This window comes from Rhipicephalus microplus, chromosome 2 (genome assembly GCF_043290135.1).
Source record: "Rhipicephalus microplus isolate Deutch F79 chromosome 2, USDA_Rmic, whole genome shotgun sequence".
In the NCBI taxonomy this organism is placed as follows: domain Eukaryota; kingdom Metazoa; phylum Arthropoda; class Arachnida; order Ixodida; family Ixodidae; genus Rhipicephalus; species Rhipicephalus microplus.
This window is the reverse complement of record NC_134701.1, coordinates 267,372,780-267,389,087: the sequence shown is the minus strand read 5'-3', so window position 1 is coordinate 267,389,087 and position 16,308 is coordinate 267,372,780. Positions and strand designations below refer to the sequence as shown.

The window sequence follows — 16,308 nt, the reverse complement described above, 5'->3', positions numbered from 1 at the left end:
ACAATCAAAACAAAAGTGCGAGATAATGGCAGAGCAGGGTCCGCTACGGTGTCCTGCTCTGTACACCGAATTCCTGTCAGTGCATTTATTAAACACCGCCTCGCTGCTCACAACGCTTCATTACGTAGCACAAATGCATTGAGGCGAAGCGGACCTTCACTGAAGCGGATACAGCCATTTATTTTAGGGGGGGGGGGGAGGTCGCTTGAATTAACACCAGAAAGGAGAGCGTGGTCATTACTTTCTTGTTTTTACTAGCACAGAGACCCTGTAATGACATAAATACTGTTAATGTGTGTTCACAGTGGTCCCACTCATTTGTCCTAACAAATGATTCGCAGGTGGACGGCAAGCACTGAAGGAAGGGGGAGGGGATGCTTACGGGCTTTGGGGGGGGAGAGCGATAGCCCCTCCTATCACCCCCCCTCTGAATCCGCCACTGGACCTTCATATGTTCCATGTACATCATAACCATGACGTCTCCTTTCCATTTTTATATGCTTCACCACACCACAGTTTTGCAAAGCGGCAAAGCTCACTTTAAAAACCCTAGCGTTAGAGGTTGTAGGAGAACGGATAACTATTATGCCCCCGGTGAGAGCCGACCCGGCCGCCTACACACGAGGTGTATACAGTGCTTTAATAACACAACTATGAATATAATATATGGCGATGGCTGTTATGCAATCCACTGTCTCGTAAGCTTAATTGTAGAGCGGTGCTATAACATCCCACATACTCTGTTGGAAGTGACCGTATTGCCACGAGCGTTTATTGCTTCGTTTTAACGTATTCAACCCACAAAGACTGTGAGCAACGGCAGACCGCAGCGCAATGTTTCAGAGACTACGCACAGGACGCGAGCAGTCAAGACTACTCGAGAACTTACGCGAGCACCAGCCATAAAGCTGAAAGTCTAGACCACTGGTGTATGAGAGACGACGGGTTCCCCTGATGATTAAATCACACGACGCCCGACGACTGTTCTTGCTACTACCAGTGCACAGCGCGCATCACTTTTGAGTTTTCATTTCCGGGCACATTCCACCGAATAAAGTTCCACACTTCCCAGTCTTGCGGCAGCTTCCTTCGTCGTCACAACAAACGTGACAATATGAAGCCAAGGAAAGCACAGGAGGATTTGTCTGTTGCCACCTTGTGCGACCTAGTTTGAGCTGGGACAATTTCCCGCACACTGGTAGTGTTTATTTGAGTTTAAACAAGGTTGACACGCTCCTCGACAACGTAGATTCACGCAGCCTCGCGTCATTTGAGATACACGCGACGCAACCTATAACGAAAGGTCCGCCTGGAACCACCAAAACGCGTTTTTCGTTGAGAACAAATTTCAGAAAAACACTGTAATGTTCGAGATGGGCGATAGTTGCACCAAAGTTGAGGCGCGTGCGCTCGCGTGATCATCTCACTTCACCAACAATAACAACGTCACGCGATCGATCGATCACACAGCCTATAATGACTCGAATCACGATGCATCTTTGACAGACCCAATATTAATGAACACTAACAGACTCGATAATTTGTGTCTCATTTATGCTGCGTCTAACAACAAAAGGAGCTCTTAAATTTACACTTATTTGCTTGATGCATCTTTGAGAAACTCATCTGACGCCAGTTTCTCAAACATTTGCCACTGCAGTTGAGTAGCGTGATAAGTGAAAAAAAAAGAAGAGAGGCGTTGAGGTTCTTTTTCTTATGCCCTAACGTCATAATAATGACCTCCTTGCACCTGGGAGCACGGCTGAAGGCATGCGCGCGGAATAATATACGGCGGGGACTACGGCACGTCGCGCTCTGCTGCAGCGGTGCACGCCCGAGTCGTTTCGCGTGGCGCGCATGCAAATAGCAGCGAACACATGAGCCACTTTCCAACGGGCGCCGAATGTACAGCTATGGGAGGTCTCGCGTTTCGCGCAGACCCAAAACGAATGGAGTCGTCGCGGCCGGGTATTGGGCGGCCACTAGATCAGCGGAAGAGAGCAGCTGCACGCAGCAAGCCGAGCTGAGCGCGCCGTCTAGATTCTCTATTCGTTAGCTTCAAAACCATAGATAAAGCCCACGAAGGCAAAGCCATGTACGAGGCCTATAAATAGGAGCGAGTGGGCCTTGCACAGCCGTGTGTGGACTTTTGCAACGAGAGCTCTCATCAGGGACGGATGCAACCACTCATTTTAGGGGGCGGGATGGGGGGGGGGGGGCGGTCACCTAAAGTAACACTGGAGAGGGTGGCATGGCCAGGCCTTTTTGTTTTTACTAGCAAAAGCCTCCTTTATCAAGTGTTAATGTGTGCTCGCAGTTGTTTCACTCATTTGTCCTAATCGGTGATATAGGAGGTGGACTGCGGGCACTGAAGTGAGGGGGAGGGAGCGATCACCCTTACCGCCCCTCTCTGGACCCGCCACTGGCTCCCACACAGTACCGCCATAATCCTCGCTCGACTGTTTCGACAAACTCGCGAAACTCTGCTCGAAAAAACACCAGAAGAACAAACGAGTATATACGCTTTCGTTGTCGGTGTTTGCGAAACGCAAGCCATCTATTTGCACGCGCACAACGAACGACTGCAACAATGAAGAGCTGCAGACAAAAGGAAGAAGGGGAGAGAGAGAGAGAGATGAGGTGGAAGTATTCAATGATGTTCTATGACAAAATGAAACAACAAAAACTACTTTCGCCCAAGTTTGGATAGTATATCCGAAACAAGTAGGATGAAAAAGCCGGCGGTATAAGACGTATTGCATAAACGCAACGCTGAAATCATCAATCATCAGAAACGGGATGTGCTGAGAGAGACTGCAAGCTGCATCGCCGTAATTATAGTGGAAAACGGGTTAATAACAAACTAGTGCAGAAGACCACTCGTCCACGAAGTTGACGCTAAGTCCGTTGCAAAAAAACAACACAAAAAACAAGAGTTTCGACCAAACGGAGGTGTCTCAGTATAAACAAAACAGATACGACATAAAAGCACCACGCTTCACAAGCCGACATTAAAACGTGAAAGAAAAATCTGTAACCCCCAGTTCATTTCGTTTCTTGTTTCATTTCAGAAAAGGAGAACCGCCCCTTTCATAAAACGTCCTGCCGCTCACGAATTTCCGGCAGGCTCATTTGATTAAGCCGAAGGTCTCCAACGCGATGAAAAACAAAAACAAAAACAAAACGCCAAGACGTTCGCAACGTCTCGCATACTGCGTACTCCCGCTATTAAACAAAAACTGCAAAGACACCCGCGAAATGCCAAGCGTTCTACTAACTCCATAATTTATCACAGCGCTATATAGTTCTGCATCGGGCCTAACGAACGCCACGAGCAAGGAAATGAAGAGCTACCGCTTTCCGGGAAAACAGCGCCGCAGTGCTGAGCATGTCCTCCATTCAAGGCCTTCCGTTACAGGCACTGCTAACAAGAAGCGATTGCCAAACTCGAATCACACGCACACGTGCCTTCATTGGACGCCTTTTCTTTGCTCGGCCGGCAGCGCCTACGCGCGACACGTTGCCGTGAATAGGGGCAAGCCCTGCGAGTTAGCGCGCTCTCAGATTTTACCAATGACGTAGGTCGAGCGGCGCTCTTTCTTTCTTTCTTTTCTTTCTTTCTTTCTTTCTTTCTTTATTTATTTCTTTCTTTCTTTCTTTTTCTCTTTCTTTCTTTATTTCTTTCTTTCTTCCTTTCTTTCTTTCTTTCTTTTTCCTCTCTTCCTTTCTTTCTTTTTTTCTTTCTTTCTCGATTAGTCATCGAACCAAGAACAGCAACTTCCCCCACCATCACGACTCAAACCCACAATTCAGCCGCCTGCAAAGGGCATTTTTCGGCTTTGCTTACGAGTAGTGCGGCAGAGCAAACACCAACTAACGAAGAGAGAGACAAGGAAAAAAAAAAATGACGTGACGGGGTCGGTGCTATTTCTGTGCGGAGTGAAAGAGGTCTTAATATGAACTCATGGGACGGCAACAGCGACCCAGGGGGCAGTTGCAAATGGACGACAGAGAGAGAAAGAGAGAGAAAGGGGAAAAGCGAGGCCACGACTGATGACGTCGCTGTGACGTAGGAGAAGCCACACGGAGCGATTACACGCTGGCTGTTCAACACAGCACGGAATAATCTCAGCATTCAATAATCGAATTACGAATAAGTTCTATTTACCAAACTGTGTCAGTCGAGGCATGTCACAGTTAAGCATACCGACTACAAACACTTGCAACGGTTAGGGCTACAAACTTAAGTTTGCTTACAAAGAACCCTTATTTCTGCAATTTTATTGAAGTTGTTTTTTTAAAGAATTGCTTGAGTGGCAAAAATACATCGTCGCATTGTGATTAAGGGAATGTACAAGCAAAAGCTATGACCACTGAATACACAACAAATTTCACAAAACACTGATTCACTCCATACGTGACCATAGCTTTACGTCACACACCTGATACACATACACACACAAAGTATCATGCCTTAAGGGATAGTAATAAAAAACATGGGCACCCACAGTTCAGAAAAAAAGATAGTATGGGTCGCGAAAACTGATCCCTCCTGTATTATTTATTACTTCAAATAACTGAAGTCACGTTTAGTTAGGAAGAAAAAAAAGAAATAAAAACGACCATATAGGATGAGGGTGGGCTAAATATTGAATCTGTACACAGTGTCGACTCGTCGAGCCGCTGCATGCAGACCTCTTAACGCCGAGTTCGGAACAACTTGCCTGAAAAACGAAAGCACGATCGCGCGAAGTTGGCATAGATTGAAATCGCAAAAGCGCACTTTAAGCAGCAAAAAAAAAACAAAAACAAAAGCTCTAGCCTTTTTTTTAACTTTGAACACTATTTTTTTTTTCGCCAAGCATTCCCATACATAGCTGCGGCGACGCTCTTCAGCACGTCTTTCTTTCGACGACTGTAGCGTCGGTTAAACAAGGTTCACGATAAGAAAACTCGACAGAGACGTAACAATGTCGCCAACGTTTTTCTTCGCTCCATACGTATCAGGGTAGCTTGTCGAAACAGTCCGTGCAGTCTTGCAAAATCTCGTTCCGGCAGAGAGCTACGTGCTACTTGTACCGAATAAATGTATAGAAACAAAAATAATATGAAGGGAGCGAAGTGCGCTGTTCTGACAACCAGATGACAGCAGCTTGGAGCCGTGAGGACGTCGCGAAAAGACGTAAGTCTCGATTGTGACGCGCATACGTGTTAATGTCCACTCTATATAGAACGACGTCTTGAACAAGAAAAAACATGCTTTAAGAACTTCCTCGCCTTGACACGAAATGAAATGCGAACAAGTCCGAGTAGAAACAACATGCCGGGCAGCCGCCCCACTTCGATGCGTTAACAAAGCAAGTCCCTGGGTGTGCGCGATGTCGGCCTGACTAGAATTCGGCCGCCGCCGTACTTCCTTTTTTTTTTCGCCTGTTGCCAACATCCGTCAGAATCGGAACTAAAAATGAAGATGTCCGCTGGGCTGTCCATTCAGCCGTGAGTCCTATACGGTGAGTGTTCGAACGGAGCCTCAGTTGTTGTAACCGAGTTAGGTGGTTGACGTTGAGGTGACCTGACTGACGTCTATGTCGTTCACGTCGTGCCATATACGAGCCGCTGCCTGCGGCGCTGTTCGCCGCGTTCTTTTACCAGCTCCCTGAAAACCAAATTTGCTGACCAAGAAATGTCAGTGTCCATCGGAACGACGACCACAATTGTTATTGTTGTTGTTGTTCATCACTCTCTCTCTCTATTTCTCTCTTCGAGAACGGGCCATGCACGCAGTAGCAGTAGAACTAAGTACGAGAAAGTCTGAAGCGCGCGTATACAGAGGAGACGGCGACAACAGCGAGCGTACAGCTTAATAGTACGACTGAGATGCAGTGAAGATAAAGCTGTTCCTGTAACAGCTCTTAGCGAACACGTGTACGTATTTGGCCATCTGTACACAACAATAACCAACGTTATCCATAACTCAGTGCGACGCTGTGGTATGCAGTGGTCATGGCGCTTGGCTGCTGACCCGCATGTTGCGGGTTCGATTCCAGCCGCGGTTGTCGTATTTCGGTAGAGGTGAAATGCTAGAAGTACTGTGATACATCATCATCATCATCATCGTCATCAGCCTGACTACGTCCACTGCAGGACGAAGGCCTCTCCCATGTTCCGCCAGTTAATTCGGTCCTGTGCTTTGTCCTATGCTTGGTCCTGTCATATATAAGTGCACGTTAAAGAACATTAAATGGTCGTAACTTTCTGAGCCTTTCATTACGACGCGCCTGTTAATCACATCGTGGGTTTTCACACATAAAATCCCAGATATTACTGCGTTATTATCCGTAACTTTGCCAACACACGTCAGTGCTGACGAGATCAACCAGTCTGGAAGTAAATGCGGCAGCTAGTCAAGTCACCTTAAGAGACGCTTTGTTGGACAGCACTATACCTTCTGAAACCATAGTTTCCGTCAAAAATATTACACCGTGCCGCTTTTACAGCGAATACTGTTATGAAACCAAAACACGGGTCACACGCGGCGCCGTGGTTATCCGCCGCCGCCACCGGTGTCCGTAACCAGTATATATAGAAAAAGAGATACAAAAACACTAATGACACAGGAAGATTCAAACCCGGGTTCGCTGCGCGCCAGCCCAGTATTGCACCACTGAGCCACGCCAGTGCTTGGAACTCGCTTCTAAATTGGCCTTCGGCAGGCTTGATTTACGGCAAGGAATGGTGTTAATATCAGTAATAAAGCATTTTAGAAGACCAAATGAACGACCAGGCGTCGCACAATGCGTATTGCGTAACAAGTGAGTCTTCCAATTCTCCAACCCATTACGAAAGCTTGTTCTTCATCACCTATCAACTGTGGCACATACCGACTTCAAGCGTAATTCTCTACCTTCGTCATCCACTGCATAAAAAAAATTGCACAAAATTCCTAACCACCCGGGGTTCCTCAACGCGCACATAAGTACACGGCTCTCAACCATTTTCGCCTCCATCGAAAATTCAGCCGCCACAGGCGCGGATTTCGATCCCGCCACCTTCAGGTTTAGCAGTCGAGAGCGACAACGACTAGAGCACCGCAGCGGGGCGCGATCTTTATTTGCATATATCTCGTATTTTCGCTCATGGCCCACGCTGCTTTTTCGCTCGTAACCTAAGACGCTGACGCCGCCGACACTGACGCCCCAAATTCCTGCGAAACGAGCTTTCTAACGCGATCACGTCGTTAAAAAAAGAAATATAAAGTGCAGCGACGTTTCATTCCAGGAAAGTGGGCGATGCGCAAGCGTTTGGTGCTTTCTCCTTGCACATCGCCCGTACAACGCTATCTTTACGTTAACCAGGATAGATTTGACACGTTCCACGACAGCGATTTGTCAAATGGGGAATTTACGTTGCACGCAACAAGAGTAGAGACGACGTGACGGCATGCTTTCAAGCAGCAAAGCGTGGCCTATACCTCACAAAAAACAAAGAAAAAAAACCTGAAAACACACACACACTCTCTCTCTAAAGAAGATAAGAGGAGCCGCAACCGTTGATAATGATGCGCGCCGCACATACCGCCGTGCACGCAAAGGCGCACGCCATGCCTGCCGTCCTGGTCTTCGATTGGACGCAGGAAAGCAGAACGTGCGGCGCCAAGGCGACTCTCAACGGCCGGAGGCCGGAAACCACGGCTCTTGCTTCTCACCAAAGGTTAGAGACACTCTATAAGGGAGATCATAGGTCGAAAAGCAGGCAACCTTTCGGCTGTTTTCTATTCAGTTTGCAATTAAAACTAACTTCGCAACATAATAGCGTAGTTATTTTGAGTACATGCGTCCCAAAACCACGGTATGATTATGAGGAACACCGTAGTGAAGGGCTCCGGAAATTACCATTATGTGATGTTCTTTAAGGAGTCCCTAAACTAACATAGTGCTTCATAAAGAAAGCAGCAGAATACCAATCAAGAAGGGTGTAAGGCAGGGGGTTCCAATTTCCCCAATGCTATTTACGGCGTGTTTACAGGAGCTTTTCAGAGGCATAGAATGGGAACAGTCAGGCATAAGAGTTAATGAAGAGTACCTTAGTAACCTGTGCTTCGCCGATGACATTGCATTGCTGAATAACTCAGGAGACGAATTGCAACTCATGATTACAGAGTTATACAAGGAGAGCAGAAAGGTGGGTCTTAAAATTAATCTGCAGGAAACGAAAGTAATGTACAACATCCTCGGAAAGGAGCAGCCCTTCGAGATAGATAATAGTGCACTTGAAGTTGTAAAAGACTATGTCTACTTAGGGCAGGTAATAACCGCAGAGCCGAACTACGAGACTGAAGTAACTAGAAGAATAAGAATGGGGTGGAGCACATTTGGCAAGCACTGGCAAATCATGACAGGTAAATTGCCACTGCCCCTCAAAAGGAAGGTATATAACAGCTGTATCTTGCCGGTACTTAGCTACGGAGCAGAAACCTGGAGACTTACAAAGAGGGTTCAGCTTAAATTGAGGACGACGCAGCGAGCAATGGAAAGAAAAATGGTAGGTGTAACCTTAAGAGACAAGAAGAGAGCAGAGTGGATTAGGGAACAAACTGGGGTTAAGGATACTATAGTTGAAATCAAGAAGAGGAAATGAACATGGACCGGGCATGTAGCACGTATAAAGATGATAACCACTGTCCATTAAGGGTAACTAACTGGATTCCCAGAGAAGGGAAGCGGGTTAGGGGGAGACAGAAGGTTAGGTGGGCAGACGAGATTAAGAAGTTTGCGGGTATAAATTGGCAGCAGCAAGCACAGGACCGGGTTAACTGGTGGAACATGGGAGAGGCCTTTGTCCTGCAGTGGACGTAGTCCGGCTGATGATGATGATGATAATAATAATGAATATACACAAGGTGATTTTTTAGCATTTCAAGTAAACGCGAGCATCGAGTTCGGGACATTCTACAACGCCAAACGTGGCAGCGCTATATACCAGCCGAGTGTGCCGCACCAATTTTAATAAACAATCCTTTCACCTGTTCGGGCCTTTTGGCAGCGTTCAACCCTTGAGTGTTCGTTGCGACTTCAGCATTTTCGTCTGCTCGTCATCCACATTATTTTAATATCCGCTCAAACGTACGTGCACTCGCCCCCCCCCCCCCCATTCCCCTCGCACGGCAAGGAGGAGCACTCGGCCTGGAGGAGAACCCAGCCGACGAACGGAGCGTAGATACAGAAAGACCGAAAGACCGACAAGAAAGACTGAAACCAGCAAGGGCCTCCTTTTGTATCAAGCGCATGTAAATTACGGCACCGTTTCTAAAAAAAATTCACACGTCAGCGTGTTCCTTGAAGGTCCATGCCCAACTGCAATAACACAAGAAAATTTCGACCTGTTGGTGGTTTATTAACGGCTCTAGCGTTTCAACTGCATTGAAATGCGACCGCCGCAGCCGGAGTCACACCAGCGACCATCGGCTCAGCAGCCGAGCAACGTAATCATGCGATCTACCGAGCCGGACATAACGTGCGCCTAAATGTGATTCCACGGTGTGTTCTTGCATTTCTTCCCCATCGAGCGGGCCCCAAAGCGGGCGACCGCAGCGAACGCTATCTTTGCGTACGCTATTTCAACCAGCCTATTGTTCGCGTACAACTATACATCGTAATGAAATTTGAGCGCCGGCCGTACAAGATGAAGCGAAGAGAATGCCTCTGGACAGTATAGTAATTGACTATATAGTAAATATTAGAAAATATAGTAATTGACTGTATCTGGTCCAAACTGCAGCAAGCGCTGTACACGTCTGTGATTACGGCCAAGCCTCCGTTTACTTGGCTCTAATAATTACAAACCACCATGAGCAAACGAAATAGCGCGGTTCCAGCTCGGTGCAGTTACTAGCAATTGACATGTCGTGTTTGTGTAAATTACGGAAGGAGAGATTACGAAACGCTAACCGGATAACTGAAACGCCCAGTTCGCCTGATACAAACGGTGCGGCGGGATGGATGCAGCTTGTACGCTTATACCACTGTCTAAAAGAATTCAAAAAAAAAAAAACAATGACGGCAAAGCACTAGAACTCGCTAATCATATTAGAAGTCAACTGCGGAACGATTCGCGTTTCAATAAACAGCACAAACTACTTACTCGCACAGTAGAGCGCGGAGAACAGTTCGAATGCGAAGGCGTGACCGACAAACGTGATTTCAAGAGAGCCATATAAATGGCCGACAAAAGAGAATCCGAGAGAGAAAGCCGCGTATGCAATGAACACCGAAGCGCAATAAAGAAGGAGTTCAAGAAAATGGAAGAGTATAATCGGGATAAATGAGAAAACCTTCGACGGCGATAGTTTTCAAAGAAGTTGCGCAAACGAGGGCACGCTTTCGGCATATCGCGCTGCATGCGCATAACAAAGACCCGATTGTTCTAGCGGGCCAAGAAGCGCGGTATTGCCAAACTATACCAGAACAACGTAGTGGTACTCATAGGTTGGCAAATAGCAGCAGAACCGTTGACCGACCCCCCCCCCCCCCACACACACACACAAAGAAAGACGGATAAATGAGGGCAAAAAAAAATCGAAATGCACTCAACAGTGTGGCGGCGCCTTAGCGAAGCCTCTGACACTTCGCCAGCTGCGCCAGACCATACACTATTCGCTGGCTCATCGCCAGTTACGCGCAGTGCGACGAAAGCTACGAGACGCGCTTTACATATATTTTTATCGTGTCGTTCGATCAATATGATGTATTTTGGGGGTTTAAATGTCGAAACTATGACATTATAAGAATTTTCGAGCCATTTAGCATTGTTTATGTGAAAACTGCGAAGTAAAGAGAGGCTGAAGCACAAGACAAACAAGACTACAAAAAAGACGTTGAATTAATTCTGAAGAGTTTATTTAACATGAAATGAGTAAATGTCATATTTTTTTTTCTATAAGCAAATCAGGAACTAGACCGGCATCCGCTGCATGTGCGTCAGATAGGTAGAGAGAGCAAGAAGAGTAATCCAGATCGTCTCTAGTGTGCCGCCAGCCATTCCGCGATCCTTTCGCTCAACAAGAGCGGGGCTAAGAGTGATAATGGATACAAATAATGGAGACGTATAATAAACGAGCGTTGCTCCGGGCGTATATAGCTATTGTTGCACGCTTGACAAGACCCGCATACGTCGTACGCCGCGCTGCACAGAATTAGGGAGTGAGTAAAGTATATCCCGAAAAGGGGCGCACCGAAGTAGAGGCGGAAAATCCTCCGAAAGAGCGTAAAGCATCGCTAGGAATACAGACTTTTTTTTTCTACATAGATAGAAACGCATGAATAGGGAATAAAAGAAGAAGAAGAAGAAGGAACGGAAGAGGACTGGAATAACGAAAGAATCATAAGGGCCAAAAACAAAATATCGACGAGCATCGGATATCGAAATGGTGAGACGTGCACCGCAAAGAAAACAGAGGCAATCTTGATTTTTTTTTTATGCTTCTTCTTCTTCGTCTTCTCTGCGAAATCCTCCCGGGACAGATCCGACTAGCGTACACACAAGGGGCGTCCAAACTTTGTTCTCGCAAAGCCGAAAGCCGTACGCGGCGTCACGGAGCGCCATCGAAGTGGCGAGCGGCAACTTCCTTCATCGCCCTGCGTCTGGGTATCCTCTTCTCTCCGCTTCAACCGGACTGAACGGACGCGAACTCACTTCTTTTCGCTTTACTTTCCAATAATTTTTTTTCTTTTCTTCACGACGAACAAGAGCAACCTGGAAGGGAAGCAGGATGCAAGAGCCTGAACTTCGTTTCTCTAAGGAAGAAACTTAGCAGGATGCTAGATAAACACAATTCTAGCACGAAGTTACATAAGAAATCCGGCACCTAACACTGAGATTTAAGAAAAAAAGAAAGACATTGAGCTGAACTTCCTTGTTTTTTTTTTTCATTTTCCCAGATACCGGTGTAGATGTTCGTTCGGCTTGCTCCTGCAGCTGTTGCAGTTGTTTAATTTTGCACCAAGGATGCACGGCTATGCAAGGATGCACGGCTATGCAAGGATGCACGGCTATGATACTGAGGGTGTCTTGAATTTGGCAAAAAAAAGCACAACAACAAAGAGACAGCCAAGGGCGCCTACTAAGAAACATGACACGCCGCGTTGGTCTAGATAGTTATGGTGTGCGACTGCCGATTCGAAGGTCGCGGGATCGAATCCCAGATGCGGCAACTGCACTTTCGATGGAAGCGAAAATGTTTGAAGCCCGTGTGCTTTCAGATTTAGGCGCCCGCTAAAGAACTCCAGGCGGCCGAAATTTCAAAAGCCCTCCACTACGGCGTCTCTCATAATCATATCGGGGTTTCGGAGCGTTAAACCCCAGGTATTATTATTACTGTTACATGAAACATCGCATAGCACGGCAAGAAAGCTTGCATTTCATAATCTGCTTACACGAGTTACCAAAAAAAAAAAAAGAACGTTGCCGAAGCTACATCATGACGTGATTTATGCTACAGCACATGATGTAAACCTAAGCAAACCTGCGCTACTAACCTCTCCTCCTCTCTCTACTAATATTAATGACACATAGAATATGAAACCTGCGCTAGCCCCCTCTCCTCCTATTTCAAATAATATTAATGACGCAAACACTACGGCTCTTGAGGCCTCATCGAGGCATCGAGGCATAAAAGTGCAGCGCGTTCGTTATTTACAACGGTCGTCGTTACAGAAAACGCTCACAAGTACGCGTTCTCAAGGCGAAGAATAAACGACAAAAATAATGGTCTGTGTTTACAGGCTACCGATCAATAGGCGCGCTGACCCGGCGGCCGAAATGAAAATTTAAATGGCGGCTTTAACCACACGGGTGGCATACAGTGTATATGCACACACAACGCTCGAGAGATAAATGGACGAGATAAGGGCTCCTTTTACGACTCTTCCAATACAAAAAAAAAAAATGTAAAACCATCGCGAGAAAAAAAAAAAGGAGGGAGTGTTGTATTAACGAAAACAGCAAGACGGAATTGTTACAGGACGTTTACAACCTTTTGACCAACTTTTATTCGAATCGCGGTGCCCCCGAACCGCCGCAAAATCGACCGCAAGATATTTTTACACGCCTCATAAAAATTTATCTCATCGCGATCCCTAGGCGAAGCCATCGGGAATTGAACATTGTTAAACTGTCGTTTATTGAGTGGCCTATAATGATTGAAATTACACCGGTACGTAAGGGCACGTGAAAATAATCAAACGTGGGAGAAAACACTGTCAAGAATGACAATGCACGGCGGAAGCAAGAATTTCGGCAGACAGATCGTGACGCGATATCCACAATGAGGCGGAAATTTCCGATCAACGCGAAAAGTATCCTGCCAAATATTACAATAGCGAACGGTATAGACAGCGTGTAAACTAATTTACAGGCATTCTAATCACTGTGGTCTCGTGGCTATTGCGCTAGACTGGTGGCCCGAAGGTCGAGGGATCGAATCCTGTCCGCGGCCGCCGCATTCCGATGGGAGACGAAATGCCATTGAGGCCAGTGTAGTCAGATTTAAGTGCACATTGAACGAGCCCAAGTGGCCGAAATTAACGGCGTCCTTCACTGAGGTATCCCTAAAAACCATATCGTGGTTTCGGGAAGTTATACTAGAACAATTATTAATTGCCGGAACTTCGCGGAGCTTCAAACTAATTTGTGACTTTCGACAATCTATTGCGTTATATAACTTATCGGTTCACAGCGAGCACAATCCATGTGCGCGACAATAGTGCGACTGCGTAATAGCAGAAAAAAAAATTTTTCAAAAATTTGCGATAGCTTTAAGTAATAATAACAAGCCACGGCAGCGTCAGAAGGCACAAGCACAAAATTATACAGAAGGATGATCGATATGTAGTATTCACATTTAGCGAGAACTTTGCAAATTTAGGTTATTGGACTTTGCAAATTTAGGTTATTGCTTTATGGCGTGATTATGTTTTACTTGTATAATTTATTACTATTGTTCTTGTGTCGCATTCGGACTGCCCTTTTTGTTCACTTGATGTTATTTTATGTAAGTTCACTGTTTACTTTTCACTTGTGTTGCGTATTTTACAGGCTGTTATAATTAATTATTTTATTGTTATTGTTAACCGGGGGTCCCACTGCAGTCGCTTGACTTTGGGACCCTCGTCTTCATAATACATTCCACGAATTTTGTATTTTGAATGAATGAATAAACTGAATGAATGAATGAACGCCTCGCCAGTTTCAATATCGATTCTCGTTCAGAGCATTAAGGATCATTGGTGCCAAGTGAATAGAGCACATGTCGCGGAACAAATAAACTATAGGAGGGCTCATTAAAGTGACGCAGCCATGAAGCGTTGGTGAGCGAAATTCTCCACGAAGCCTTTATGTCAGTATTCCTCCCAAACGCTATCGGCCACAAGTTACCCATGAGCGAGACAGCGCAGCAGTCGAAAATAATCGCACGGTTGCACTATACTTTAGTTATGCTTGTACGTCATGCAAGCCCTCTGACGTATAGCGATCGCGGGTTTGGCCCGATACACATTTCTGCGGCACGAAAACGACAAGCGCGAATGCACCCCCCAACGAACGCCACAGACATCACAATAGTTATGACAATTAATATCGCGACCCGCCTTCTCCTTCTCCTGGGCGTATACTCCTTCATTGACCGCCGTTTGAGAACCCACTGTAACCACCATTTGCGTAATAATGACAGCATTTCGGCGATTACGAACAAACGATCCCCGAGGCTATTATATGTACTTGCGCTACATAACGTTCACGAATTCCCATCTCCTACTGCAAATTATATCAGAACCACCCTTTTCGCGAATATAGTGAATTTAAGCGCGCACCCGCTAACCCACGCCCCCAGCGGGAACGTCAGATATCTTTCGACGTCGTCTACCATTGGAGAAATATATAGAATTATACATTAGGAAACGCCAAGAAAAACGTGAAAGTGAGCAGATCGGAACGATAGACACAGAACGCAGATTCACGACTATACGTCGCATTTGTGCTCGCTGAATGAAAATAAACGTTCTCGGAAAAGCGCTGACGCTTCTCGAACTGATTGATTTATTGATTGACATATAGGACAACGTCCTAAGGCGACGTCTGGCATTTACACAAACAAAAGCACGGCAAATATATGTAAAAAATGACCTTTCTGAGCTAATTCTGCCCGTATACCGTTAATGGAAAGGTATACATGAAGCGCAAACAAACGCACATATCGTAAATCTCACATGTAGTTTGTCCATTAAATCGATGCTTTGCAATACCAAGAACGTCAATCGTCATATAAAGTGAACATGGATTCCTGAAAAGCTACACACACAAAAACGACCAAAGAAAGACCCACAAAAACGAAACAATGACGTCAACAATGTCTTAAAGTTACGTACAAGGTAGCCTTAATATCGAAGGTATTGACGGTAAATAATGACACGCAGCGAATGGTTAAGCGTGCTACAGCACACATATGACCTCATGATATGTAGGGTTTTACGTCTCAAAACCACCATATGATTATGAGACGCCCACATATGACCTCTCGGCCAATTGAATATATATATATATATATATATATATATATATATATATATATATATATATATATATATATATATATATATATATATATATATATATATATATATATATGACTGCCCCGCCACGGTGGTCTAATGGCTAAGGTACTCGGCTGCTGACCCGCAGGCCGCGGGATCGAATCCCGGCTGTGGCGGCTGCATTTACGATGGGGGCGGAAATGTTGTAGGCCCGTGTGCTCAGATTTGGGTGCACGTTAAAGAACCCCAGGTGGCCGAAATTTCCGGAGCCCTCCACTACGGCGTCTGTCCTCATATGCTGGTTTTGGGACGTTAAACCCCACGAATAAATCATTATATATATATATGACTGAATTTTTTTTCTGATGATTTTTGCAGAGTAAATGCAGCTGTCTTTCACTACACGTTTATATCTAGCTACTTGATCATCGCCATTTAGGCGTGTGGTGTATTTGATCGTACTATTACGACACCTTAATTTAGAAGAGTGCACAGTTGATAATTACCTAAACGAGTCGACTATCACGACCGGCAGAGTGAAAAGATGCAGGATTTCTATCCAGCAGCCGCCGTGGCGGTATAATAGGCACTGCCTGTTGTTGCTAGGCTCCATTAGACTAAAATCGCCTACGGCGTGCGCTCAGCTGTACGTGCACACATAACTGCGAGCAAGGCGGTTATTATCATGGAGGCTTCTCTTGTTGCGATAGTAGACGCACTTGAT

At 45.8% G+C, this 16,308-nt stretch overlaps 1 protein-coding gene across 2 annotated transcripts in view; it reads right to left on the bottom strand.

The window, feature by feature from the left end:
- The window catches only part of LOC119170012 (uncharacterized), a 417,618-nt gene that overhangs the window by 36,826 nt on the left and 364,484 nt on the right, over nt 1–16,308 (bottom strand). The gene's annotated exons all lie outside the window — the stretch shown is intronic.